The sequence below is a fragment of the Crocodylus siamensis genome, chromosome 5 (assembly GCF_052110815.1).
Source record: "Crocodylus siamensis isolate JL-2025a chromosome 5, ASM5211081v1, whole genome shotgun sequence".
NCBI lineage: Eukaryota > Metazoa > Chordata > Crocodylia > Crocodylidae > Crocodylus > Crocodylus siamensis.
This window is the reverse complement of record NC_143399.1, coordinates 23921149-23946978: the sequence shown is the minus strand read 5'-3', so window position 1 is coordinate 23946978 and position 25830 is coordinate 23921149. Positions and strand designations below refer to the sequence as shown.

At 44.9% G+C, this 25830-nt stretch overlaps 1 long non-coding RNA gene across 1 annotated transcript; it reads right to left on the bottom strand.

Annotated features, from left to right (window-relative positions):
* Nucleotides 1-1562: 1562 nt before the first annotated feature.
* On the bottom strand, nt 1563-25830 carry LOC149863612 (uncharacterized). Its single transcript, XR_016442509.1, has 4 exons — nt 25762-25830; nt 5962-6091; nt 4903-5605; nt 1563-3517 (listed from the first exon to the last, which is right to left on the bottom strand). It is a non-coding gene; the product is annotated as an uncharacterized LOC149863612 (long non-coding RNA).

Genomic DNA, 25830 nt, shown 5'->3' with positions numbered 1-25830 from the left:
ACTGCTGTCTTCTAGCCCTTAAAGTGGCAGGCACAAACAGTGCCAGAAACAAAAGAGAAAAGATCCTGTTGCCATGCCATAAAGCAAAAAAAAAAATCACATGTTGTCTTTACAGAATGAAGAGTCCAAAACAACTGTTTCTTATTTATTCAGGTTTCATGCATAAGTAGCCTTCCCCAAACTGGGGTCACCCAGAGGCCAGAGGGAAGGGAGAGAGCAGTGCAGCAATACCTTCCCCCCCAACCCATTCCCCAGGTTGGAATCACCAGCCTGAGAAACAGGGTGGAGGGAGCAACAAACAGCTGCTCTTTCCCTCCTTGCCCACAATTCACTCTGTGCCTTCTCCAAAAAAGTTGCTGGTCTTGACAAGGCTTGTGGGTGGCCATGACAACTCAATTCCATTACTGGAAGGAACTGAGCTGCAAGGAAATGCCCCAACTTCCCCCGAGCAGAGTCTTCTAGTCTGGGAAGCTGCTGCTTGACTCTTCCTGATCACAGGGGAGTCTAGCAGAAATGTGCAGGTCTTCCTTGTCACAAAAGAAACTCTCCTGCAGGGGAGATCTTCTTTCTCCGAGAGGAAGCATGTTTCCTCCAGGAGAAATTGAATGAAAGCTTATATGCTTCTAGTTTCTACTGGGAGAGTGGCAATTCTCCTGGGAGAACATAATGCCTATATGTGGCCTTAGCCTCTGAATTGAACAGTTATTCCCAGATGTGAATCCATGGTTATACAAAGAAGAGTAGGGGAACAGTGAACAGTGCTGCAGAAGTGGCTATACGCCCCATCCCAGACTTCATCCTCTCCCCACAACTTGGGTGGGCAAACTGCATCATGGTAGCAGTAGCCAGGGACTTCAAGTCTTCCAAAGCAGATAAGAATTCCCCACCTTTCCCTCCCCACTCAGAGACACATCACCTCCCTTCCCCTTTTCCCACCTGCCACTATCCCTGCTGTCCTGAGGGGAAAAGGAGCTCCAGAACCACTTCGGCCAGGCTGCACAAGGGCTGGGCTCAGCCTGGGACAGCAGCAGAAGTAGCAGGTTCACCCTCCCTGTGCCTGCTCCTGGGCTAGTAGGTAACAGGCAAGGAGGAGAAACCCACCCTCCTGCTGCTGCTGTCCCAGGATGAGCTCAACCCCCATGCAACCTGGCAGGAGCAGCTCTATAGCTTCCTTCAACCCCAGGAAAGTGAAGTCAGCGTCAGCAGCAGACAAAGAAGTGGGGAATGGGAAGGGAGGGAATAGGACTCTGAGCATGGTGGGAAAGGGAGATTGGGGGGAATTCTAACCTTCAGGGACTTAAAGTGCCTGGCTGCTGCTCCTGCTGCATGGTTAGAAAGGAGTATGCAAATCATACAACTGCACCCACTCTGGATCCTCCTCTAGTTATTCCCCATCTTATCTTTCACTAACCTTGGGAGGGGAGCCACTCCAGGTCCAGCAGGGTATAAAAGGAGACTCCCCAAGTGACCAAGGACCCTGCAAACAGGGGCAGCAAACAGGGTAAGGTGTCTGATTAGGGCAGCCAATTTAGATTCAGGGCTACCCATATAAACAGGGCATTTTGCTGCTGGGAGGCCAGGCAACAACATTGCCTGGCTGTAGGGCTGCTGGTCTGGAGGTAAGGGAGGAGCTGCAGGGGATGGTCAGGAGCACTTTGCAGGCAGTTTGCCAGTCAGTTCACAGGTCAGTTTGCCTCCCACATCCCTTTGAGGTGAAAGCCTTTCAGCTTTGTGTGAGGAAGCAGGAAAAAAGGAACCCTGGAGCCAAGGAACAGTAAACAGGCCAGCTTCAGGCGAGTTCACTAGGGAAGCTGTGCTTGGAAGTAGGGCAGTAAGAGAGAAGAAGCAGATTAAGAGATCCAGGGAAATGGCTGGAGGACATTGCAATGCCAGAGCCACTGCCTCTGCTTGCACCTATGAGGTTTCTGTCCAGGCAGGACCTTTCACCATCGAGGCTTCCACCCAGGTCCAGGTTTGGTGCTGTGGGGACTCTGGCTTGCAGTTTCCTTCCAGTGGCAGCCAGGTGGGGCAGTGCTTGCAGTGCCTTCTTTTGGTGTCTCTTAGGGAACAGGAGAGAGAGCTACAGGAGGAGGTGGTGAGGCTCCGAAGCATCCTCCGCCATAAGGAGCTCATCAATTCAATCTTCAGGACTGTGACGGAAGAACTGCCAGAGGCAGTGCTAGAAAAGGGAGAGGGCATGGACTGCCAAGAAGGTGGAAACTGGAAGCTTGTGACCTCTGGAAGCAAGCAGAAATCTTCATCTCTACCAGCAACAGTTCTTCTGGAGAATATATATGGAGCCCTAACAACAGAAGGAGAAGAGTGTGTTCCCACTGGATCCCCTGGGAAGCCAGTCTGAGGGGGAGAGGAATCCAGGAGAGCTGGCTTCTCTTTAAAGAATCCTTTCTGAGAGTGCAGGAGCAAACCATCCCAATGTGCAGGAAGACTAGCAAGTATGGCAGAAGACCAGCTTGGTTTAGCAGGAAACTCTTCAATAAAATAAGTCACAAAAAGGAAGCTTATAAAAAGTGGAAACTTGGACAAACAACTATGGAGGAGTATATCAGCACTGCTCGGGCATGCAGAGGTGAAGTGAAGAAGGTCAAAGCGCAATTGGAGTTGCAGCTAGCAAGGGATGTGAAGGGTAACCAAAAGGGTTTCTACAAGTAAGTCAGTAACAAGAGGAAGATTGTGAGTCCCTTACTGAATGAGGAAGGCTACTTAGTGACAGAGGATGCAGAAAAGACTGAAGTGCTCGATGCTTTTTTCATCCCAGTCGTCAACAGCAAGTTCAGTGTGGGGAGGAGATGAGCAGGCAGTGGTGAAAGAACATGTCCAGAAAAGCTGGACATACATAAGTCCATTGGGCCAGATGCAATGCACCTGAGGGTGCTGAGGGAGTTGGCTAATGTGATTGCAGAGCTGCTGGCCATAATCTTTGAAAACTCATGGCGGTCAGGAGAGGTCCCAGATGATTGGAAAAGGGCAAATATAGTGCCCATTTTTAAGGAAGGGGAATAGGAGGAACTACAAACTGGTTGGCCTTATCTCAGTGCCTGGAAAAATCATGAAGCAGGTCTTCAAGGAATCCAGTTCTAAGCACCTGGAGGAGAAGAAGGTGATTAGAAACAGTCAGCACAGATTCACCAAGGGCAAGTCATGCCTGGCCAAACTGATTGCCTTCTTTAATGAGATGATTGGCTCTGTGGATTTGGGGAGACTAGTGGATGTGGTATACCTTGATTTTAGCAAGGCTTTTGATATGGTATCCCACAACATTCTTGCAGACAAACTAAGGAAATACAGGGTGGATGAATGGACTGTAAGGTGGATAGAAAACTGGCTGGAGCATCAAGCTCAGAGGGCAGTAATCAATGGATCCATGTCTGGTTGGCAGCTGGTATCAATGGAGTGCCCCAGGGGTTGGTGCTGGAATCCAGTTTTGTTCAATATCTCCATCAACGACCTGGAAGATGGCATCGAGTGCACCTTCAGCAAGTCTCCAGATGACACCAAGCTGAGGGAATAGTAGATACGCTGGAGGTTAGGGCTAGGATTCAGAGTAAGCTAGACAAAATGGAGGATTGAGCCAAAAGATATCTCATGAGGTTCAACAAGGACAAGTGCAAAGTCCTACAACAATCCCCTACACTGGTACAAGCTGGAGACCAACCAGCTGGGCAGCAGCTCTGCAGAGAAGGATCTGGGGGTTACAGTGGACAATAAGCTGAATATGAGTCAGCAGTGTGCCCTTGTTGCCAAGAAGGCTAACGGCATACTGGGATGCATTAGTAGGAGTGTTACCAACAGGTCAAGGGAAGTGATTATTCCCCTCTATTCAGCACTGGTGAGGCCACATCTGGAGTACTGTGTTCAGTTTTGGGCCCCCACTACAGAAAGGATGTGGACAAATTGGAGGGTTCAGCAGAGGGCAACAAAAATGGTGAGAAGGCTGGGGAACATGTCTTCTGAGGAGAGGCTGAGAGAACTGGATTTATTTAGTTCTCTTCTAGAGAAGAGAAGACTGAGAGGCGATTTAATAACAGCCTTTGACTAACTGAAGGGGGATTTGAAAGAAGATGGAGCTAGACAGTTCTCAGTGGCAGCAGATGACAGAACAAGAAGTACCAGTTTCAAGTTGCAGGAAGGGAAGTTTAGGTTAGATATTAGGAAGAATTTTCTCACTAGGAGGATAGTAAAACACTGGAACAGGCTACCCAGAGAGGTTGTGGACTTTCCATCCTTGGAGGTTTTTAAGACCTGGCTAGACAAAGCCTTGGCTGGGATGACCTAATTGAGGATTGTCCTGCTTTGAGCAGGGGGTTGGACTAAACTCCTGCGGTTCCTTCCAACCCTAATTTTCTATGATTCTAAAATATTATAGTTATTCTTTTGTCCACACCTTAATTTAGAGTAATATATAAAAAAGGAAAGGGTGCTGAATATTTTGCCTGATCCTTGATCCTTCAGTTTTTGAGGATAAGCAGAATAGTTTACAGCTGCTGGAGGTCTGGATATGAATAATTCTCTGTCTAACTAGTGTCCTGAGCCACCCCCACTGTGAACAAACACTGTTATTTATATATTGGCCATTACTGCAGTATCTGGGTGCCATGCACAGTTATGAAAATCATAGAAAGCTCCATGCAGAGTGACAGCACAGCACATCAGAGTCTACATAGACTCTGTCAGATGGTTTATAGCATCGCTGCATTTTTCTGCTGCTGCTACTCTGGCAACTACTGCTGCAGCTTCAACATTTCCTTCTATGTCTCACTGTTTGAAAATGCATGCAAAGAAAATAGCCATATGGAGCTATGACCCCAGCCCAGGAGGCTACCAGAAATGAAGTCCCAGGACCAAATGCTAAGGCATGGTATTGATTTCACAGTTTCTACTTACTGGCATGGCATCATCTGCCATTCTTCTGTAAGAATCCACCAGTCAGCTTCCATCTCTCCTGTTTATAATTTAAAAAAATAGTAAAAGGAAATTAGTTTGGGGCCTTTGTTGTCAGTTGACAGCTGTTCACCTTTAACCAGAGATCCCGCTTGTTCTTTTGCTCTTTCACATGATTCTGTTAGTATTTGGATAGCTGCTCTTTTCCGGCTCTAAACAAACCCTTTTGCATTTCCTCTGCCAATTCTTCTTCCCTAAATAAACAGAGAAAATCACTTGGAGAACATTTTATTTATTTTGAAAAGACACCGAAAAGCAAGAATCTCATTCAGAAGACGATCCCAGTTAGATATTGTTAATCAATTTCTCTGATTTTTTGTTTCTTTTTAACTTTGCAACCTTTATTAGAGGTTCAGATCAGTGAGATGAATGGGTAAAAATATGGACAGTTTTCAAAAGGGTCTTATCACACCTGCAATTTTAGATGGAAATAATCCATAAAATAGTGATTTTGATAACATTTCTGATGCTATTTGCTTCCAGCCAAGTCAGAAACATATTGCTTTTGTGAAGTTTCACTACTTCATGATCTTGGGGTGCTTCAATATTAGAATATTCAGTCAGAAGTGAGTAAGGTTCAATTTCCAGAACTGCTGGACACCCGCATCTCCAGTTAACTTCAACAAGGAGCTTCGTGTGTGTCACTCTTAAAAGAAAAAAATCAAGCTGAAAATGTGGATCTGATCCTTACAACAAAAACCAAGTGAATACCAGAACTAGCCACATGAAAGACTCCTGTTCTTTCAGTGTTTCATCAGATCAATGATAGGTGGATAGCAAAATAAACTTTGCAATGACTTTCAGTTTGGAAAGCCAAGCAAACCATCCAGCTCCTTAAGCTACGCAAAAGCAAGCCCGGGCAACAAAATCCTGAAACAGCTCTCTGGATCTTATCCAACATTCAAGTTCACACCATTTCATTATTATTCCCTAGCCTTTGCATAACCACCTCCCACAACCTTTTTCTTTACATTGCTTCATGTCACTGATAATCCAGTTCACCTTTTGTTCTTGGTCCTGAAGCTTCATTTCTGATCACCTCCTACAGCTGGGGTCATCACTCCACATGGCAACTCCTGTGTTATTTATTGCTGATAAAAAGAAATACCACCTGCAGTAGGATTGCCAGCACCTTGGAAAGGGAAGACATAAGGCAGACAGATCCTTCAGAAAGACTCTTGTGGCCTGGTTCCCTGCCCACACACATCACAATTACTCCCCTCACCCCCAGCACCCAGGGGGACTACAGAAATTTGCCTAAGGGCAAATTTATACTGCCTCCTCACCACACTAAATAGCACCCCACTGAAGCACGGTACACTTGTTCCACGTGCTATATCCCAAGAAAATAATATCTAGGTATCCTTAGAGAAGTACTGGGCACATACTAGTAAATATGCTCCAAAGAGATTAGGACATTCACCCAGCACCTCTCTAAGGTAACATCCCTTCTAGGGTAACATACTTGTAGGATTGACATGTTGTTCTTTACTGCGGCATTCCCTAGTATAGCAAGGAGGTGGTATAGACATGCCCTAAAGGTAGGCCTTATGTGTATTAGCAATGGCCTTTATCTACATTTAGAACAGTTTTTTTGGCAAGAGAGCTCTTCCATTACTGTAGTAATTGTCCCCCTATGAGTCATTGCCATAGGAAGCAATAGAGATAAAAGCCATGTCCAGATAAGCACAGTTGCATGGTATGTGGTGCCACATACAGCATGTTCTGCTGTTCTCTGTGCTGCAAGGGAGTGGTGTGGAGGGTTTTTCTGAGCCCTGGATATCCAGGGGTCAAAAAGAAAACCATGGGGAAAAAAGCGGAGTAAAGCATGTGGCAACAGCATCCACAGCCTAAAGCCAGAGCCTGGACAGCCACAGCCACACTCTACTGCTGGTCAGGCTTCACATGGCAGGACTGCCACTACTGCAGCCCCAGAAGGCCCCCAGGACCCCAGGTAAGGCTGCTGCAGTCAGCCCAGTACTGGCCCCAGCCTCCCCTACCCCACCCACGCAACAGAGCATGCATTACACAGGCATTCACCATGGACAACTAGTAGCGGCACAAGGTGCACTGCCACTAGTTGTCCCTGGGAACCAAACGTCCACACGTCTGGACGTGGCTGAAGAGTCTTTCTGTATAAACTATAGAATAGTAGTTCAAAATGTGGAGAGTGCTAAAGAGTATCATTAAACTATGCAACCTTTTTTTTTATCAATTTCTCAATGCATCTGTAGTGCCCGTATCAAAGAAAGTTAAACAACACCACATACTGAGCACATAAAGTGCCTGATATGTAGTTTAAACTGTATCACTTTAGAATAGCCTGCTGTTGATAGCCAACTCATTTCAGCCAGCTAGAATTCTGATTTATTGTTAGACTTGGCCATCAAGGTAAGAATTATACCACTTCCACCAGATTAATGGCTATAAAAATGGCTGTTGTTCAACCCATTATTACTAAAGTAATTTGAACCCCCACCCAAAAACCCAGGAAAACTCAGTACACTCTCCTCTGCATGCACTTAACAGGCACAACCCTCCCGTTCACTAGCACTCCAAGACTGTGTGCAAAAAAAACATTCTTTATTAGGAGAAAAAGAGCACTCAAACTCAGGCAGGAAACACAGCAGAAGAACACATAAGGAAAGTATAGTAAAAGACCCTGTGCCTGACAGTTTCCAGTCACTCTAGCAGCAGTCCCTTCTCACCCACTGCTGAGAATAACCAAAAGGTGGAAGAGCCCTTTGGCCATAACATTTTGTCCGTCAGCTAACCCCAGTCCCAATCTGGCTCAGCAAACAGAAATATAGGCCAAGTTTCAAGGTCTGCTTCCAGTCAGGTCCAGCTGGGAGGTATCGCCACCTAATCCAACTTTATTTATTAAGCAGCTGGTTAGAATAGGTATGATCACTATCATATATCATCTCTTACAGCAAAATCCTCCAGGGAAGGGAATTAAGAACACTGAAGACTCTTGAGGAAGAGTCTTGAAAAATGAAAAAGTAAATGCTGGAAAATGTTCAAAGGGAACTCTATTTCAGGGGGCAATTATTTCAGGCAGAGGGCCGCTTACTGAGTTTTGGCAAGCTGTTGAGGGCCCCATAGGTAGCCCTGCCCCTTGACAGGTGCTCTGCCTCCTGGTCACCATCTTGTGAATACAAGTGCAAGTCCCACTCCCTAACCCCTGACCTTTGCCACCAAAAGTCCCTCCCCTTGCCCTGGGAAATACCCCTTTCAGCAAGAGGTTTTGCCATCTCAGAACCAGAAAAATAACAAATTATAGTCTAAAAATAGAACATCTACAACTTTCACTAATTAGGTTTCAAAAATACTTTTGTCCTGATTTACATGTGTTTGTTTAGTGTACATAGAAGTGATTGCATAATAGCTTAAAATGAAGTCTTACTCTTGTATATTGTGGGGGCATGCAGGGTGGATATAGGTTTGTGAGGGGCTGTTGGTGTGTGGGTAAGTGGGGTGTGGGGGAGGGTGTGGGGTGAGGGAGCATGTGGGTGTGTGTGTGGATACGTGGGGTGTGGGTGGGTATGGGGTTTGTGGGGAAAGGGGGTGCACATGTATGGTAGTGCGAGGGAGGGTGTGGGTGCATGTTTATGGTGGGGTGTGCATGTGGGACTCACCCTACAAACAAACACACACACGCAGGCATGTACACTTTGTCCCTCTCTCACTGTACACAGATGTACACTCTGTCCCTCCCTTACTGCACACACATGCTCACACACACAGTCTTTCCCTCCTTCACTGCACTCGCACGCACACACACACACACACACACACACACTCCCCCTCCTGCTCCTGGACCTGGAGTACCAGCACAGGCCTGCTCCTGCACTTCAGTGATGCAGCCAGGAGCCATGTGATGCTGGACTGAAAGTGGCAGCAGGCAAAGGCTTCCAGTTGGTGGGGGAGGGAGATAGGGGGGCCAAAGCCAGACTGAGATGGCCTTGCTGCCGAGTCTAGCCTACTGCCCCATGATCCTGTTACCTTTGACAGGCAGCCAGGAGCAGATAAATATACATTTTCTAGGGGCCCCACAGGCCAAATGGGCTGGTGGGCCAGATCCAACACACAGACCATATTTTGCCCACCCTTACTCTATCTCCATCTCAAGTTTCTCTGAGAATCTAATATTCCCCCAAATCCAAGCTCATATCTAATTCTATTGAATCCAAGTGCTATTAGTGCAAGGGCAGGCAATAATTTCAGGCAAAGGGCTGCTTAATAAGTTTGGTGAGCTGTTGGGGGCTGCACAGGTAGCCCCGCCCCTTGACTGTTGTCCTGCCCCCTAGACACCACATTGGGACCAGAAGTCCTGCCCCATAGCCCCTGACCTTTGCCACTGGAAGTCCCCCCCCTTGCTGCCCACACTCATACTCCTTTTTGGAGGGGAGATTGCCATCCTAGAACCAGAAAAAAAACAAATCATACACTAGAAGTCAAACACCTACTATAAAATATTTACACTTTATGACAAAAAATATTTGGCATGATTTATGATTGTTGACTGTATATAGAGGGAATTGTATAATGACTAAAAAATAAAGTGTCACTCTTTTATACCGTGTGTGTGTGGTGGGGTGTGGGAAAGTGTAGGGGGCTTGTGAGAGGGTGTGGCTGTGTAGAAAGGAATAAGGTATGTTGAGATGTATATATATGTCAGGGGAGATTGGGGGGGCAGCATGTGGGTGTGTGGGGTGTGACAGAGGGTGGTGGTGTAGGGGTCCCCACACACTCGTCCCATGGCATACAGCCCCCATTGCCCAGGAGGAGCAGCAGGCAGGGAGGTCAGGGAACTTGTGCTCAGTGTAGGCGCTTGGTGGGGGACAGCTCTGGCCAGCGCTGCACAGGAGAAGGGAGCAGAGCCTGCCCTATTGCCAGGGCTCTGTGCCACATGCCTGCAGCTCCAGTACTCACAGGGGAGAAGCCCCACACTGGAGCCTGTTGCCTCCCCTGCTCCCTGCTGTGCAGGTCCCCACACTCCACTGGGAGTGGAAGGAGCCCCACCCCCTGTTTCCCTGTGGTGTCCAGCATGAGGCTTCCCTATTGTCAGTACACAGCTGCAGGCATGCAGCACAGAGCCCCTGGAACAGAAACAGCTGGGCAGGCGCTCCTCACTCCCAGCACAGAGCTGGCCATGTCTATTGCACAGGCTCAGCACCACATGCCTGTAACTCTGGACTTGCACCAGGGAAGCCCCACACCGGACTCTGTGGAAAAGTAGGGGGCAGGGATCCCTCCACTGCCAGTACAGTGCAGGGATAGACACAGCAAGAAGCAGGGCAGGCAGTGGGCTCCAGCATGGGGTTTTCCCCTCTGTGAGAGCTGGGGATGCAGGCATGCAGCACAGAGCCCCAGCAATAGGGTGGGATTCGCTCCCTCCCCCCATGCAGTGCTGGCCAGTCAGGCCCTAATGGGCACCTGTGCTGGTCACAAGCACCCTGACCTCTCTGCCTGCTGCTGCTGCCAAACAATGGGGGCTGCATGCCATGGGGGGAGTGTGTGGAGGGTCCCTACACCACCCATCTTCACACCCTGTCTAGCTGAGGTCTGCACGCCTGCTGCCCCTCTGGGTGCAGGCTCTGTGCTACACTCCCACTTCCACCAAGCTAGAACTCCACCCCTCCACCAGCCCTGCCACTTCCCTACCTGCTGCCCCCAGCAAGCAGGTTCTGGCTGCAGCAGGAGCCTCACCCAGAGCTGCTGGCTGGGCAAAGCCCTTCCACCCAAGAGGGTGGGAGCGAGGCTTAATAGGGTATGTTGCGGGGTTATACACATAGGCGCTTCACTCCAACCTTTGTGGGCAGAAGGGCTGGGCAGGGTGCAATTTGTTGGGGAGTGCTGTGAGCCAGATAAAAATGCCTGGAGGGCCAGATCTGGCCCGCAGGCTGTATTCTGCCCACCCCCTATTAGTGGAATTGTGGGTATTCATCCTATGGAAATGAAGCTTTCTATTGCAGCACTTTTTTCTTCTCTCTAATAGAAAAGCTTTCTTATAGCCATAGATTTCACACTGCTCTATAGTTTTGACTTGAAATACCTGACGTGAAATGATAATTCCATTGTAATCAATAGCAAAATTTCCATGACTACAGGACCTTTCCTGTTTGTTCTGCCAAGCAGTAAATATCTGATTTTCTTATCTCATACATGATCTAGATTTTTTTCATTGGCTAGTTTTACACTAATTGGCAAAATCTTTTGTGTGATTTCCAACTTATCATGTATCACTTTTTTTTGTAATGTGATACAAAATAAAGTTAAGTGGAATTGCAGACACTCTGGAGGTAGGGCTTGGATCCAGAATGACCTCAATAGATTGGGATAATGGCCCACAATCAGGTGAAGTTCAACAAGGACAAGTGCAAAGTCCTGCACTTGGGACAGAATAATTGCATGTACAAAAAAAGACCAGGGAAAGACTGGCCCTGCTGCAGTACTGCAAAGAAGGACCTGGGGGTTACAGAGGACCATAAGATGAATGTAAGCCAAAAGCTGCTCTTGTTGCCCAAAAAAGCCAATAGCATCCTGGGTTGTATTAACAAGAAAGAATGTCACTTGCAAATCAAGGGAAATGACTCTTCTGCTCTATTCAGCACTGATGAGACCTCACCTGGAGTACAGTATCCAGTTTTGGGCCCCATGTTTCAAGAAAGATGTGGACAGTTTGCAAAGGGTCTAGCGCAGAGTAACAAAAATTATTAGAGGTATAGAAAGCATGAATTCTCAAGACAGGATGTAAGAACTACAGAAATTTAGCCTGGAGAAGAGAAGACAGAGGGAGATTTGATAAAGAAATGAAAAGAGACTTTTATCTGTGGTCATACAGGACAGAACTAGGAGCAGTGGCCTCAAACTGCAGCAGAGGACATTTAGTTCAGATATTACAAAGATCTTTCTCACGATCAGAGTTGTCAAGCATTGGAATGGCCTACTAGAGAGCCTGTGGAATCTCCAGCCTTGGTGATTTCCCAGAGCAGGTTGGACAAGCACTTGGCTGAGATGGTTTAATCTGGGGCAAACCTGCCCTGAGCAGGAGGCTGGACTAGATAACCTCATGAAGTCCCCTCCAGCGCTATGATCCTACATGATCTACATCAAATACTATTGCACATATACATCCTAAGAATTGGCATTCAATGGACTTGTACTTGTTTCTATCTGTTGAGAATCTGGCCAAAGATTTCAAAATTTATTTTTCATTTAGTTTCAAATGCAAGTCAACAACACCTGCCATTCTAGATACCTCAAATTAAATTTCCTGTTGGAAGGTTTCCCTGGGTAAATTAAAATATGCCAAGCTTTTATTAACTCCTCTATCCTTTCTGAGGAGTTTGGGGGAAAAATTGTTTAGTGTCATCTTACCACCATTTAGCAATGTCTTCTATTTGTCCTGACAACTGTTTGCAAAGAATTCATTCTGGCAACTTTAATCTAGTTCTATTATATAAAAGTGACTTCATAACAATGCATAACGCAACAAGAGACATGGGCCCAGCCATTCCTTTCAAAATAAACTCCTAATTAAAACAATGAATTGAAAAGTTTTCCAAATAGACAGAGAACAATTTTATTGATGGGTTCTTAAAAGAACTCAGTCAGGTGCCAAAGACAAGGAAAGCTGGTCTGTATATTTGTAAGCAGTATTTAAAACAGATGAGTAGAATCTGAGGAGCTCATTACCAAGTACCAGTACATATGAATTTTCAAATTGAAATGTATAAACCAGATCCTCAGGTGGTGCAAACTGGCATATGACCCACTGAAGTAAATTAATTTTTTATGGTCTCTTTTAAGAGTATGGCCAGAGCTGGAGAGAAAATGGATTTTTCTGTTGCAGAAAACTTTGAGATTTAAAAAAAAAATCATCCCAACTAAAAACAAAGTTGAAAAAAAAATCTTAATCTTTTTGAGAAATAACATTTTATAGATTTTTATGTTAATTGTTTATATTTCAATAGAAAAAACAATCTGTTTTTTAAATATTGAAATGGAATACTTTCACATTTTAAAAAAATTGTTAAGAAAAGGGAAATGATTTCATGGGGAGATCCGTCTGGCCAAATTGGCATTTTCTAATACAAAACTGTTCTTCTGAAAAAGATTGACCAACTGTCTAATGTGACCACAATATTTCTCTATTTAATACAGTATGTGTTCTTGCTAATAATTTACATTTGAAGGATTGAGTTTTGTTAGTATGCATAAAGTAAAACCTGACAGTTGGTCAAAGTATGCTTTTCTATATTTTTAAATAAGCTATTAAAATATATATATTTAAAATAATTTAAGGAGACTTCAGACCACCACAAAACTGTTCTTGGGTACCATGAGAAAATGGAAGGCACTAGCAATTAAGCAATAAACTTAGGTTTTATCAATTTGGGCCTTGTGGTGACAAAATATTTTATTATATTCATTATCTCTAACATTTCTTTTATTCCTTCCTAGGGTTACAGATAGCCTCCATTAATGTACATTTGGACTGGTATACCTGATTACTTCTCTTTATCCTTTACTAAAAATTACACAGAACTACATTTATCTTAATCATGCTTTCAGTTCAGGAAATATTTGTCACTTTTGTCTTATAAGAAATCTCTTCCTAGCCACAATAAAAGTTAAATATCTTTACTTCTTCATATGACAGTTAAAATAGCAGAAGCTTGCAGGGGGGAGGTTTGAAGGGGGGAGGGCATAAGGCTGCCCATTAAATTATCGCTCACCATGATCATGCAAATTAATGATGACCTGTTCAACATCCAGATGCTTTCACCTCCAGGCTCCGTGCAATCCAACTGGGAAAGGAAAATGCTTTGGTTGGTACTGCTAGGGAAGTTCTGTGACTAGTGCGACTAGGGAAGTCCCAGCTTTAGGGAAGCTATTGTAATTTTGAAGCAATTGACTGTAGGAGCCCAGCTGTATTATGGAAGCACAAGACAAATAATCTTTTCTTCTGGATGCTTTGCAGGTCTTTAGAAGCTGAGCCTCTGGTCTTTCTATTGTTGGCCAAACCCTGCCCCTTGCAAAGGAGGAATATGGAGAAAATTAATTGAGAATTCTTAGAATTTCCCAGCCCAGGGAACATCCATATAGAGAAGCATCAAAGCATTAGTAATTATTACTATTTCATCTACTAGTTCCTTTCCCTGTAGGTTGACAGGGCCAGGTCTTTACAGCAGGGTCTAGGCATATATGGGCATAAAATATATTCTTATTTGGTGTGCTTACATGTTATGTACAATGAATATGACTGCATATGAATTCATGGTAATTATGTATGGCAAAGGATTAAATCATTGGTTCATTGGTATGCACAGCCCCTGAACTACAAAACAAGATTCAAATTTCAAATAATAATACATGAACAATGCCCAGAAAACCTAGCCCTGAATACTTTACTGGTCTAGGCACTGTATGTACTGAAATCTAAGATTTTGTTGTATTCTTTTTCTTCTAAACATTATCTGTCCATTATGTCCCTATTACTCAATGTTCCCTTGTATCTTGTACTCATATTCATTACTGAGCCCTGTGCGCACTATTCCATTTGTCAACATCATATTTTATTTGTGTTGTCAACCTAGTTTTAAGGCAGATCTAGTTCTTTCATATTCAGTTCTTCTAATAATCCACAGCTTCATCCAACAGTATGTCATTATTAATATACCAATGTTAGCTTGCAGAATAGTCAGATATTAATATATTTTAAATGGGGATTTGAAAACTTTAGACTATATTTTAAAGACACAAAAATTAAGCAAGAGAGAAAGTTAAAGCACATTGTTAAAGTGAAAAAATAAAAAGTAAAAAACTATATTTTAATGTTACGGATAGTTAGAATATGTGGAAATGTGTTATTGGTATAATTTGAGAACTTTATGTTACATACTGCCAATTGATATGGTAAGATATCATTTTAGTTGTTTTTTGAAAGATAATTGTATCTCTTAATAATCTCTGCCCCTAGAATTTTTTTTATGAAAAAAAATAAAAATAGATATACTTTAGAACTGAAGACTGTTTCAATGCCCAGTGAAGTGGCATTTTAAAAGTTTGTGGTCCTCCTTTATTTTTTTATGGTGTGGGTGTGGTCATATTAGATGAAGCAAAACCCTACCATATGTGCTCAAATCCAAGACAGTTTTTTTCCCCCAGTCAGCATGATGGGAGGGGAGCCTCATCTTAGATTCCAGTACCAACCTGCAGCAGGTGGCATCTCAGCTCTGGCTTTGGCCCCAAGGCTGAAGCTGGACCTGAGCTGCCACCTCCCCCAGGATGGGGTGGTTCAGGAGGCTAAGGAGGGGGCTTATGGCAGGGGGAGATCATGTGATGGGGATGCATGGGGGAGACTGAAGGGAACATGGAGAAGACCCAAAGTGTGCAGCTTGGGGTTAGCATGGGAGAGACTGTGCAGCTTGCCTTCCCTGAAGCTAGCACTTACTTTCTGTTCCCACTCCAGCCCCTCTGGACTGGAGCTTCCACTTCTGTTTCTCCCTGGATGGGCTGGGCCAAGGTCAGAGCCACTGCAGACCGCCTCAGCCAGAGCAGAGCCACCCAGAAGATAAGCTGTGGGGAGATGTAGGCAACAGGGGGGGCAGGGCTGGGGCAGATGACAAGGGGGCAGGCATGTGGCAGGGGAAGTCTGGAGTCAGGTACAGGAATGGGGGAGTAGGGAGGGGCAGGTACCTGGGATAGGCAGCAGGGGAGTAGGCTCAGCCATGGGAAGGGTAAGGGATGGGGGGAAGGAGGTAGATGATGTGGGGCAGGTAACAGGTGGCATAGGGGTGGGCAGAGACACATAAAGGTGAAAAGGGGGACAGACAGAGAGGGAACAGGATAAGGGGGCAAGGGCTCCTTGACCCCCACCACTACTTTCTCTGTCACTGTATATTTTGTTTCTCCTATTTTTGGATAACAAATATTGGGTCCCTAATTATTACTTGATAATAAAAATGCTAAGTCTATGCAAATCCACTTGGAACACCTACTTACTCAGTGACACATTACTCATAAACAGCATGTCAAGAAGTAACCCAAGATGAAACACAACTATTCGGAAATAGTATAAAGCAGGTGTGCATCAATGATACTGTACCAGAGGCACAGCAGGGCAGCTCCATGCCCTGGACAATGCATGGGGCACTACAGCAGCAGCTATTTTTGTCATTCCCTCCCCCCCAAAGGCAGTGCCCCTCCCCGTTTACATGACTGCAGTGCACTTAGGATCAGATTGAGACCCCAAACAAAACAATGCTGAGAGTACTACATCAGCCATGTAGGTCTGTGCTGTCTAGACAGATCGAAACATTTATACATGCAGATAAACAAGTGAATGGGGCCATACACAAAAGTATACATGTATGTCAATATCTGTTTTAACTACTGTTGATAATAAAACCTAAATGGTCAGCAGTAACACTTATTATCAGGATATTTATGAGGGCTGCCTAGAGCTGGTTTTATAACTGAAGCAAGTCAAGGCAGTTAGACAAACATTTCTGATAAAGAAAATGAATACACTGCAAAAGCGTATGAAAACAAAATAGATTTATGAAATGTCACTAAGGCACTTGGTCCATTTCCCACCTTGCCCAGGAGAATTTATATCAAATGTAATTTTCAGAATTACTATTTTCTTGTATCTAAAAGGTTGTCACATACCCTGGGATGTTGTAGCCTACAGATACGTAGTCCCAGATCTTCATTACTTTTAGGATTTTAAAATATGAACCAGACTACAGGAACTGCAGAATGAAGGCCATTTGTCCACACATATTTACTCAAGTGTAAGACGACTCCCCAATAATTAGATTCTATATATGGAAAATTCATAAATTTGATATAGTTTTCCAGGTATAGAATCTAATTATTGGAGGTTTGTTTTGAATTTGTCATCTCCTCCTGCCACAGTTACAGCAAAGAAAATAAATCTGGGGTCCAGATAGCCCCTTTGCCCTCTGCTCTGACAGCTTCTTCCCCCTGTAGCTCCTTCCCCCTCCTTACTGTCAGATCCTGCTCACCCAGAACACATGGAAATAAGAAGCAAAATTGAAAACAATTACCTTAAAATAAACATAGCTGTAGTAATTTGCATATAGCACCCATAGACTTAGTTCATCCAGAACTTATGCATTTTGCCTTTTGGGAAACTGCTGCAAGTTTTAGCACAGGGACTCTATAAACACAATTTTAAGTAGTACTTTAGCACCTTCTTCTTTTTTATGTACTATATGTGTGTGTGTGTGTGTGTGTGTGTGTGTGTGTGTGTGTGTACATACACACACACACACACACACACACACACAGAAGTTATATATACATCTAGCAAGTTTCCTTCACATGCCACAATCAAAAACCCACACACCCATTACAATACATGCACCCACAGACCTGCGCTCCTGTGCACCCACCCACAGGCATTCCCTAACCCAATCACACTCTCCCTTAGTCTTAGCCCTGGTGTCAGGATTTTAAAATCTCAGTTCATTTGTTGTCACTGTCACTGTCTCTGTCACTGAAGGTTCCACTGCTGCTGTCCTCATCGCTGTCTCCAGGTCTTGTCACCTTGCTGCCCTCTTCACTATCACAGTCCACTCCCCCCTGGGGCGAGCAGGGGTTGAAGAGCCTGTGCCAAGTGTCCCTTTGCCAGGTGGCATTAGCTGCATTCTCCCCATCCTCTCCTACCGATTTCCAGTAGTAGGACTGAAGTTCATTCAGAAACATTTTAATACAGTCTGCCACCTTGAGGCTCATATGCCTGTATATCAGGAGATTCCTGGATTTCCACAGGGCACTCCTGATGCACGACACAAACTGATCAAAACGGGTCAACAAGTTCCCCTGGTGTTTAGTCAGGTGCCCATACAGCAGCACCTCTCTCATCAGCTGCCAAACCTATCACTGCTTCACAGAGCTGCTTTACCTTTTTCCACACCTCCTTGGTGTATGATCAGAGCCATAGGAGGTAGTCAATGGTTTCTGTGTCCCCTTGGCAGATTGCCCTTAGGCAGCTTGGTCTACCTTGCTGCCCCTCCCTGTGTTTCCATGCCTTCACTGGGAGGGCTCAGGGGGCTATCAGCCAGTTCAGGTGTCTGTGGTCTTTCCACAGGTCTTTGTGGAAGATCTACTCCTACACGGCTTGGCACTCGTTACCCAGGAGCAGGTCCACAGGCAACAGTATGTCCCTGGTACTCACCAACTCCTGTATCTTTCTGTGGTTAGCCGTCATCACAGGGCCTTTGTTCTGTAATCCATGCATACTGTGAAACTCATTCAGGATCTCATAGAACCATAACAGGTCCGTGAGTCACGCTCTTCCATTGGTCAGTGCAACCCCCCGCCCCCCCCCCCCTCCAGTCTCAGGAAGTGTCCTGCAAAATATCTTACGAGACCGGCTGTTTCGGACTCTGCGGTCCATTGCCAGCTTACAGATCTGGCTTGTGTACCTTGCCCACAGGACCAGGAGGATGTCTGGCATTCCCCTGCCCCTGGCTTGTTTAGTCTTATACAGGGTCTTTCTTGCTACCTTCTCCCATCTGGATCCCCAAAAGATCGATCAGTCTCTGGATTCTTAGAAGGAGGAAACACCAGTGCAGTGTACAACAGCACTGGTAGCACCACCTTCATAAGCACCATGCACCCCTGCCCATAGAGAGGCAGCATGAGTGCCACAGATCCAACTTCTACTTAACCTGAGTCTCTGTCTTCTCCCATGCTTTCCTTCCACTCACCTCAGGGTCAAACTCCACCCTGAGGATCTTGACCCCCTCACAGGGGACAGAGACCTACAGGGACACCAGATCCCCAAGCTCACACAAGGTTAGACAAGTGCTTTTACTCATGTTGAGCTTGGACCCTGCTGCCAGTTCATAGACCTGTGTGTGCCACTGACCACTTGCTTCAGCACAGGATGTTCAGATCATCCATGTAGGCTTGGACCCTTAATCTCTTCTCCGCTGCTACCTGGGATCCAGACTGCATATCCTGGGGTCCTACCTGATGAGCTGGGACAGGGGTTCAATCACGCAGATGAAAAGGATTGGGGAGAGTGGGCAGCCCTCATGGGCCCCAACTTTACCATGATCCATGTGCTCAGGAGCTTGGTGACTTGTACCTCACTGCTCACATTCTTGTACAGGGTCCTTATCCAGCCAGTGAAGGTCAGGGGGATTCCCATCTGCTTCAGCATATCAAAGAGGACCCAGTGGGATACTCTGTCATTGGCTTTCTCCAGGTCCAGGTTCAGCATGGTGATGCTCTGCTCTCTTTCTCAATTCAGCTGGAATCCATCCCTCAGTTGCCATCAGGGTGCTTCTTTATTGCCTTCATATATGTCATATTATTAACCCAAAGCCAAAAGGCTCATGATTTACCATATAGTTCATTGGTCTGTGCCCCACCAGTCAACAGCATTTCAAGCCATGGTGACCTCACCTCAGCACCGCTGATTATGTGTGTTGACTCGAGATACGCCCCCACAAAGGATCCATGTACTAATTAGCCCCCCATTCATGGCTGGAACTAGGTGTTCTTGTCATGAGTCCTGGGAACCTCCAAAAATTTATATGAAGATGAAGCACAGGGCAACCTGGTCTGGCTTCATCTCATGGAGGGCAAAGCCACACTAATCATGTGTGACAGGCTGAGACAGAAGGGGCAACACAGGGATTCTGGGTAAACTGTTGGGGTCCCATTTGGTGATGTTTGACAGACATTTAAGGCTGGTGAAGAAACAGGAATCATTGGAAATGGGAAAGAAAGGTGCATCTCAGCTATGGGAGCTATGGGAAGAGGAAGTAAAACTGTATTTGATGTATTGGCTCATCATGACTTGGAATAGAGTAGGTGCTGGGGCAGGGAGGTTGCACTCTATGGGCATTACCTGTCTTATTCAAATGGTTTGAACTAATTTATGCTTGTAGTAGGTTCTCACTGGTATGCTTGCCCAACATGGGTCATGTAGTCATGCTGAGTGTTGGCTGTATTTAGTCAGCTTCATAGTTTAGTTCCATTGCTGAGCACATGCTGCTTTAGCAGCAGTTCAAAGATAGACAATGTATTTAGTGAAGTTTCTTTGGAGTTCCTTAGTACTTGCACCCCAAATAAGATGTTGTAAGATTAGGGACTTTTTTCCCCACTGATCATTGTAGAGGACTTGTCTTATATTTAAGTAAATATGATAATCAGCGACATGTGCCTTTACACACGGTGACAACTGCTATTCTAACGAAGGATTCAGCAGTCATCACCCTTAAAAAGAATACCATTGAATATCACTGGACCACTGGATCTCTGCTTGCTATGCTGTTCTGCCCAAACTGCTGACATAATATCCTTGGTTTGTTGAAAAATTTAGTATGGTTGTAATCGCAAAGTGTTGGAGCATTTTAATAATCCATAGTAGTACGACATCCTAGGGGTACTAACAAACTAAAGAAGGGATATACAACCCAAAACAGTTTGAGAACTACTGGTCTAGCTCATGCCTAGAATTTTTGGTATCTCAAAAATGTATTTAAAATATTTATATTTGTGGCAGAGCACCTTTGGGGTGCTCGCCACTTGGCAGGGGCTGCAGTAGGCTGGGGCAGAGCCCAGCAGGGAAGGCAGCCAAGTGAAGCCCCCCAGATCTCATTTTAAGAGGGGAGGTGTGTGGCAGAGCACCTCTGTGGTTGCTTGCCACTTGAGGGCTCTCACAGGCTCCAAGGGGAGCCTGTTGTGGAGAAGCAGCAGGGAAAACCTTTCCCTGGTACCATTTAAAGGGGGAACATGTGTGGCAGGGCACTGTTTGTGCCTGCCACCTTAAGACCTAGGCCAAGCAGCCGGCAGGTGCCTGGTTGCGGCAGCCATTTTAGACCTCTGGCCACCCATATAAACAGCTCAGTTCCCTGCTGGCTGGGAAGACTGTGAGGCTTTGTATCATCCTGAAGGTAATGGAGGGTCTGTAGGGGATGAATTGGAGGCTCCTGGTCCTAGCCAGAAGTGGGTGGCCTGGTGGTGCTCTCAGTGGTGCAGGAGCCCCCAGGAAATGCCAGGCCAGGTATCACCTTGGTGAAAGGTGGGTAGGGGCACCTTAACCCTAGCCCTCACCTTTGGGTGGGTTAAGTAACAACGGAGGTAACTGGGGGCCAGGCATGAGGCCTGTGGGGTGCAAGACCCCAAGGAAGGAGAATGAGGCCACGCATGGCTACAGCTACTTGAGCCCTGTGGGGTACGAAACCCCGAGGAGGGAGAGTTGGGGCCAGGCATGGCTATGGCCACCTGAGCCCTGTGGGGTTCAAGACCCCAAAAGACCCCGAGAGGGGAGAATGAGGGCCAGGCACGGCTGCGGCCACCTGAGCTCTGTGGGGGTGCAAGACCCTGAGAGAGAAAATTGGGGCCAGGCATGGCTACAGCCACCTGAGCCCACCAGGGAGCAAAGCCCTGTGGCCCCAAGTGAGGGGGCAGTGTGGATCCCCAAGTGAGGGGGTAACAATGAGTAGCCCTGAGTGAAGGGGGCAGTGTGAGCCCTGAGTGAGAGGATAAGAACACCCTGGTGAGGGGTGGCCCAAAAAGGGAAGGAGATGAAGAGCCCCAGTTGGTGGGGAAGGAAAACCAGAAGGCCAAGAATCCAGTATGTTTATAGAGAGAGAGAGAGTTGACCCCAGTAGGGGCCCGAGTAAGCTTAGGTCCAGTCGGGGAATTGACTGACCACTACCCTGATGAGGGTTGTGGGACAGGCCCAAAAGACGGTACGTCTGCCACCCAAGGGATGGACTAGCTAAGCCTATGGCCTAAGGGGCCTGCTCCAAGAAGGAGAAAGGCAGAATAAGTTGTCGACGGACGAAAGAGACCCTGTGAGAGAGGGTGGGGTGTGTGAGGCCTGAGTGAGAGGTTGGTGGTGTGAATGTGTGTGTGACTGAGGCCTGACAGTGCAGCCTAAGCTTGCTCCAGCGGTAGACCGGGAGCACTGTAACAGCAGGGTGCCATCTGCAAGGCATGGGCTGCAGTGTAGGGAAGGCACAGAGCCGCAGATAGTGCCCCCTGGCATCAAGGCATAAAATGGGCAGCCTCCTACTTAATTGACATCTTCATTAATTAAGGACAAGGCATAACAGGAAAGTCAGGTGGGGGGTGTGCCCAAAGGCAAGTGGGGAACCTAACACTGGCTAAGTGGGGAGACCCACTTCGCCACAATATTTATTATGAAATCTATACTGCATTTTAAAAGTAGTAATCTAAAATGCTGAATACAATGGTAAAAAAGTCCCACAAAGTAGATGGAAATCACTCAGCTTCAGAAATGTTTTTAATGGAAGTATTTTTATTAGTGAGTGGTCATGTTTGTAAAAAGGCATCAATCCTAACTTACCATAACGAAAAGGCTCAATAGGAAAACCTCCCTCAGCTTTATTATTTTAATTGAAATTGAGCAGAATATATTTCAGAAACATATATTTATGGACAATTACAGATGAATCAATGTCCAGACATTTGCTAATGAAAATTGTTTCATATGTGTCTGCTACATTTTCTAACAACGTTTTGCTACAAGACAATACTTCTAATGAGTATTAGTGTCTAAATCATATTTCAAATGCACAGTTCCAATGTTCATTTATGGGCCTGCACTTGTGTTTCTTGACTTTAATGAGAGATGAGATTCTCCAAGCAATTTCTAATGAGAGGCTCTAGCATAAAGGGACAAGGAGATCTTCAACAGTTCCCACACTAGATATCCCGGCAAGTGTAGCTGCCACTATTCCTGCTCTGAGTACTGTGGAACTGTGCTGAGAATCAGGCCAAGTGCCAGAATCACAAATGAGTTTCAGTCTTGTACTTTGATTAAAAATAATTCATCTTGTTTACTTGGGGCAACGGTATAATGAGTTTTGTGACTGTAAGGGCTGGCTTTTGTCAAGTTGTACTGCTTTAACTAACCCAGCACAAAATCAGTTTAGTTAAACCAGATAAAATCCTTAATATAGATGCATTTAAACAGAATTAGCAGACAGCTGTCATTCCTTCTGAATCATGGTGTATGTGTGAGAGATCACCAGGACCTTCAACCCATAAGTCAGGCAGGAATATGGAAGAGTGGAGGCTGCCCAGACCTTCAATCTTCCCTTTAGACCATTGAGACAGTATCCAAAGGCCAGACCCAGTCCAAATGTTCGGTACCTCAGTGGTTGTAGTGATATGTGCTTCTGGGAATCAATCCCGGGCCTCCCATGTGGCAGATAAGGATTCTACCCCTGAACCACAACAGGAGGTATAAATTATATTGCCCTTACCTAAATCAGCTTCACCATTTCCAAAGTATTTTCTAGTACATACGTCACATGCTTTTTCACAGGAGATATGGGAACACTCTGTGCTGATATCCTGTCCCACAGAATAAAGTTCAGTTTTGGAATTAACATAAGCTTTTCAGTAGGAAAAAGTAGGGAGAGCTGAAAATAGCAAATCCTTGAGCCAAAATAAATATTGCCATTAAAAACACCTTATTTTCTTTTTATCCAAACATTTTTCTAATCCTTTAAATACATTGCTTAAATGAAGTTTTATATTCACTCATACCTGTGTATGAAAATCAAAAACCTCAAGTCAAGAAAATGAGGCTTTACATTCTTTTACGAAAGAATTCTGTATGTAATAGGCTAATGTATTAGAAACTAATTAAGCTTTTCATGAAAACCAATGATGTACTAAACAGTTTCTTTATGGATTTAATATCTATTGTACATTTACAAAAGGGATGGCATGATTTGTTGCTTAGGTTCTAAAAACAAAGAGAGTCAAAGTCAAAACAAAACAGATGGGTAAAAAGGGACTATGAGCAGATTTTCTGAGTATGTGTCTAGAAGTTGCACTTCTAGAATGAGATAAAACCATAAAATGAGATAAAACCAAAATTAAGCTCAAAACTGAATTTTAAATGGCAATATTAGCTGGCAATATGGACGCACTCATCTCTAATAAAGAAAATACATGAAATATTACAAATTTCTCCCTGCACATGTGGCAACTTAATGAAGAGCTCCATGTGGATCTCTAGCACCATGCTGAATGAAAAATATTCGTAAAATTGCACTTAACTAATCTACTTCTGTTAAATTTTGCTCCCTACTATATAAATCAAAAACTAATATATGAACATCAGAATAGAAACATGGCCATCAGACCAGAATTTTAGCCTGCAGCTTCTTGCTCCTGGTACCTCCCTCCCCCAGCACCCATGCAGAAGCTCCCACAGTGAGGAAGGCAAAAAAGTCACAGCAGCATGAGCCCAACGGTTCACTGTTGCAAGGTGAAATGTCACTGCCTCTTTTGCCACAGTAGGTCTAAGGAAAATGAGGACGCAATTGTAGCACGTGCTGACAACTTAATCTAGCCATAAAGACATATGGGCACAGGTCTTAACTATAACTACTGTTGCCTTTGTTGATATCTGTGGAACTAAGCTGATTTAGCTGCCGCAATTTATAGGCAGTTTGTCATACTTCTGCTTCAAGGTACTATCATTCAATACTTTCAAGTCTTCCTTTTTCCTTCTAGTAAAAATCCTTAGTCAACTCAAGTAAATGTTTTCATCAAACAGGAAAATTCCCTGTTCCTAAAGGTCAGTTTCTTCTGTCCCATTTAGATTTACAAAGTATTTGTTCCCAGTTGCAACTTACTGCAGACTGTCTGAGCTTTACCCTGCAATGTTTCAGACACTTTCAGCAGTACCTCTTTTTTTAGTCGTTTATACCTTTCTATCCTCTAATTCAATAAACAATATTTTAGTAGCATGTTTTACATTTTATCATTGAACATGCAGTCCTGATCCAAAAGTCACTTTGCAACAGGCAAATACATTATCTTACAGCTGCCAGACATACAAACTCACAACTGGCAGGCTTTCTTTGACCAGGATTCATCATCAGGAGTGAGTTGGGAGGACAAATGACCGGTTTGATCCTTGTCTCTATCCCATGCAATTCAGTACAAATGTATCTGTTGATTTAAAGGGGTGTTGGATCAGGCATGGACCTATACCACTTGTTTGTGAGATCTACCTGGGGCAGAATTTGTGCAATTGTACAGGTAGTCTGGTAACTAGAATTTAATGAATGATAGGACATGGAAGCCAAGAAATGTTCCATCTTGCTCTCTCATAGTTAGATTAGTTTTCTTGGAGCGAAGAGCCCATAGGAGCAAAAAGCATTTTTAAGTTACTTATTCCAAAATATCAGTTGATGTGACTCTGAATACACACTGGAAGTAGTCCTGCTAAATAAGATCCTCTTTTCACATAGACACATTTTCAGAGTATGAGCACACATGTGAACTTTACACTCCTTTTACCTCCACTTTCAAAATCAATAGAGCAAACATCAATACAATCTTGTTATCTCATCTAAATCCTGCCTCCTTCCTATAACAAATAAAGCCAGCATCAGAAGAAAACATAAGAAAGTTAATCACAGGGACAGAGATGGGTCTCAAGAGATTTGTTATTGTCAGTTATTTCATTCTGGACTCTCATTCACTGGATAACTAAGAAGATCTCTTTTTTATTATGCACATCTCTACTCAAATTATCCCAATTGTCTGATTTGTCTCTCTGTTTCTCAACTTCCTCCCCCATTCCAAATACAGCCCCAGCAACACACAATATTAAAGATCCCCTGCAGCGGATGCTCCATTTGCAAACTTTGTAGCGTGGGATGCCACTCAGCAGAAGTTCACATCTCTGGTTATTTCGGTTCATATCTGTGTACGGACATGGCAGAAACAGAGCCAAGGAGGAAAACTTACCTGAGGAGAAAGATGAATGGAGCCAGCGGGAAGCCATGCCAAGCCAGAGGAGTGGTGGGAGTGGAGCCG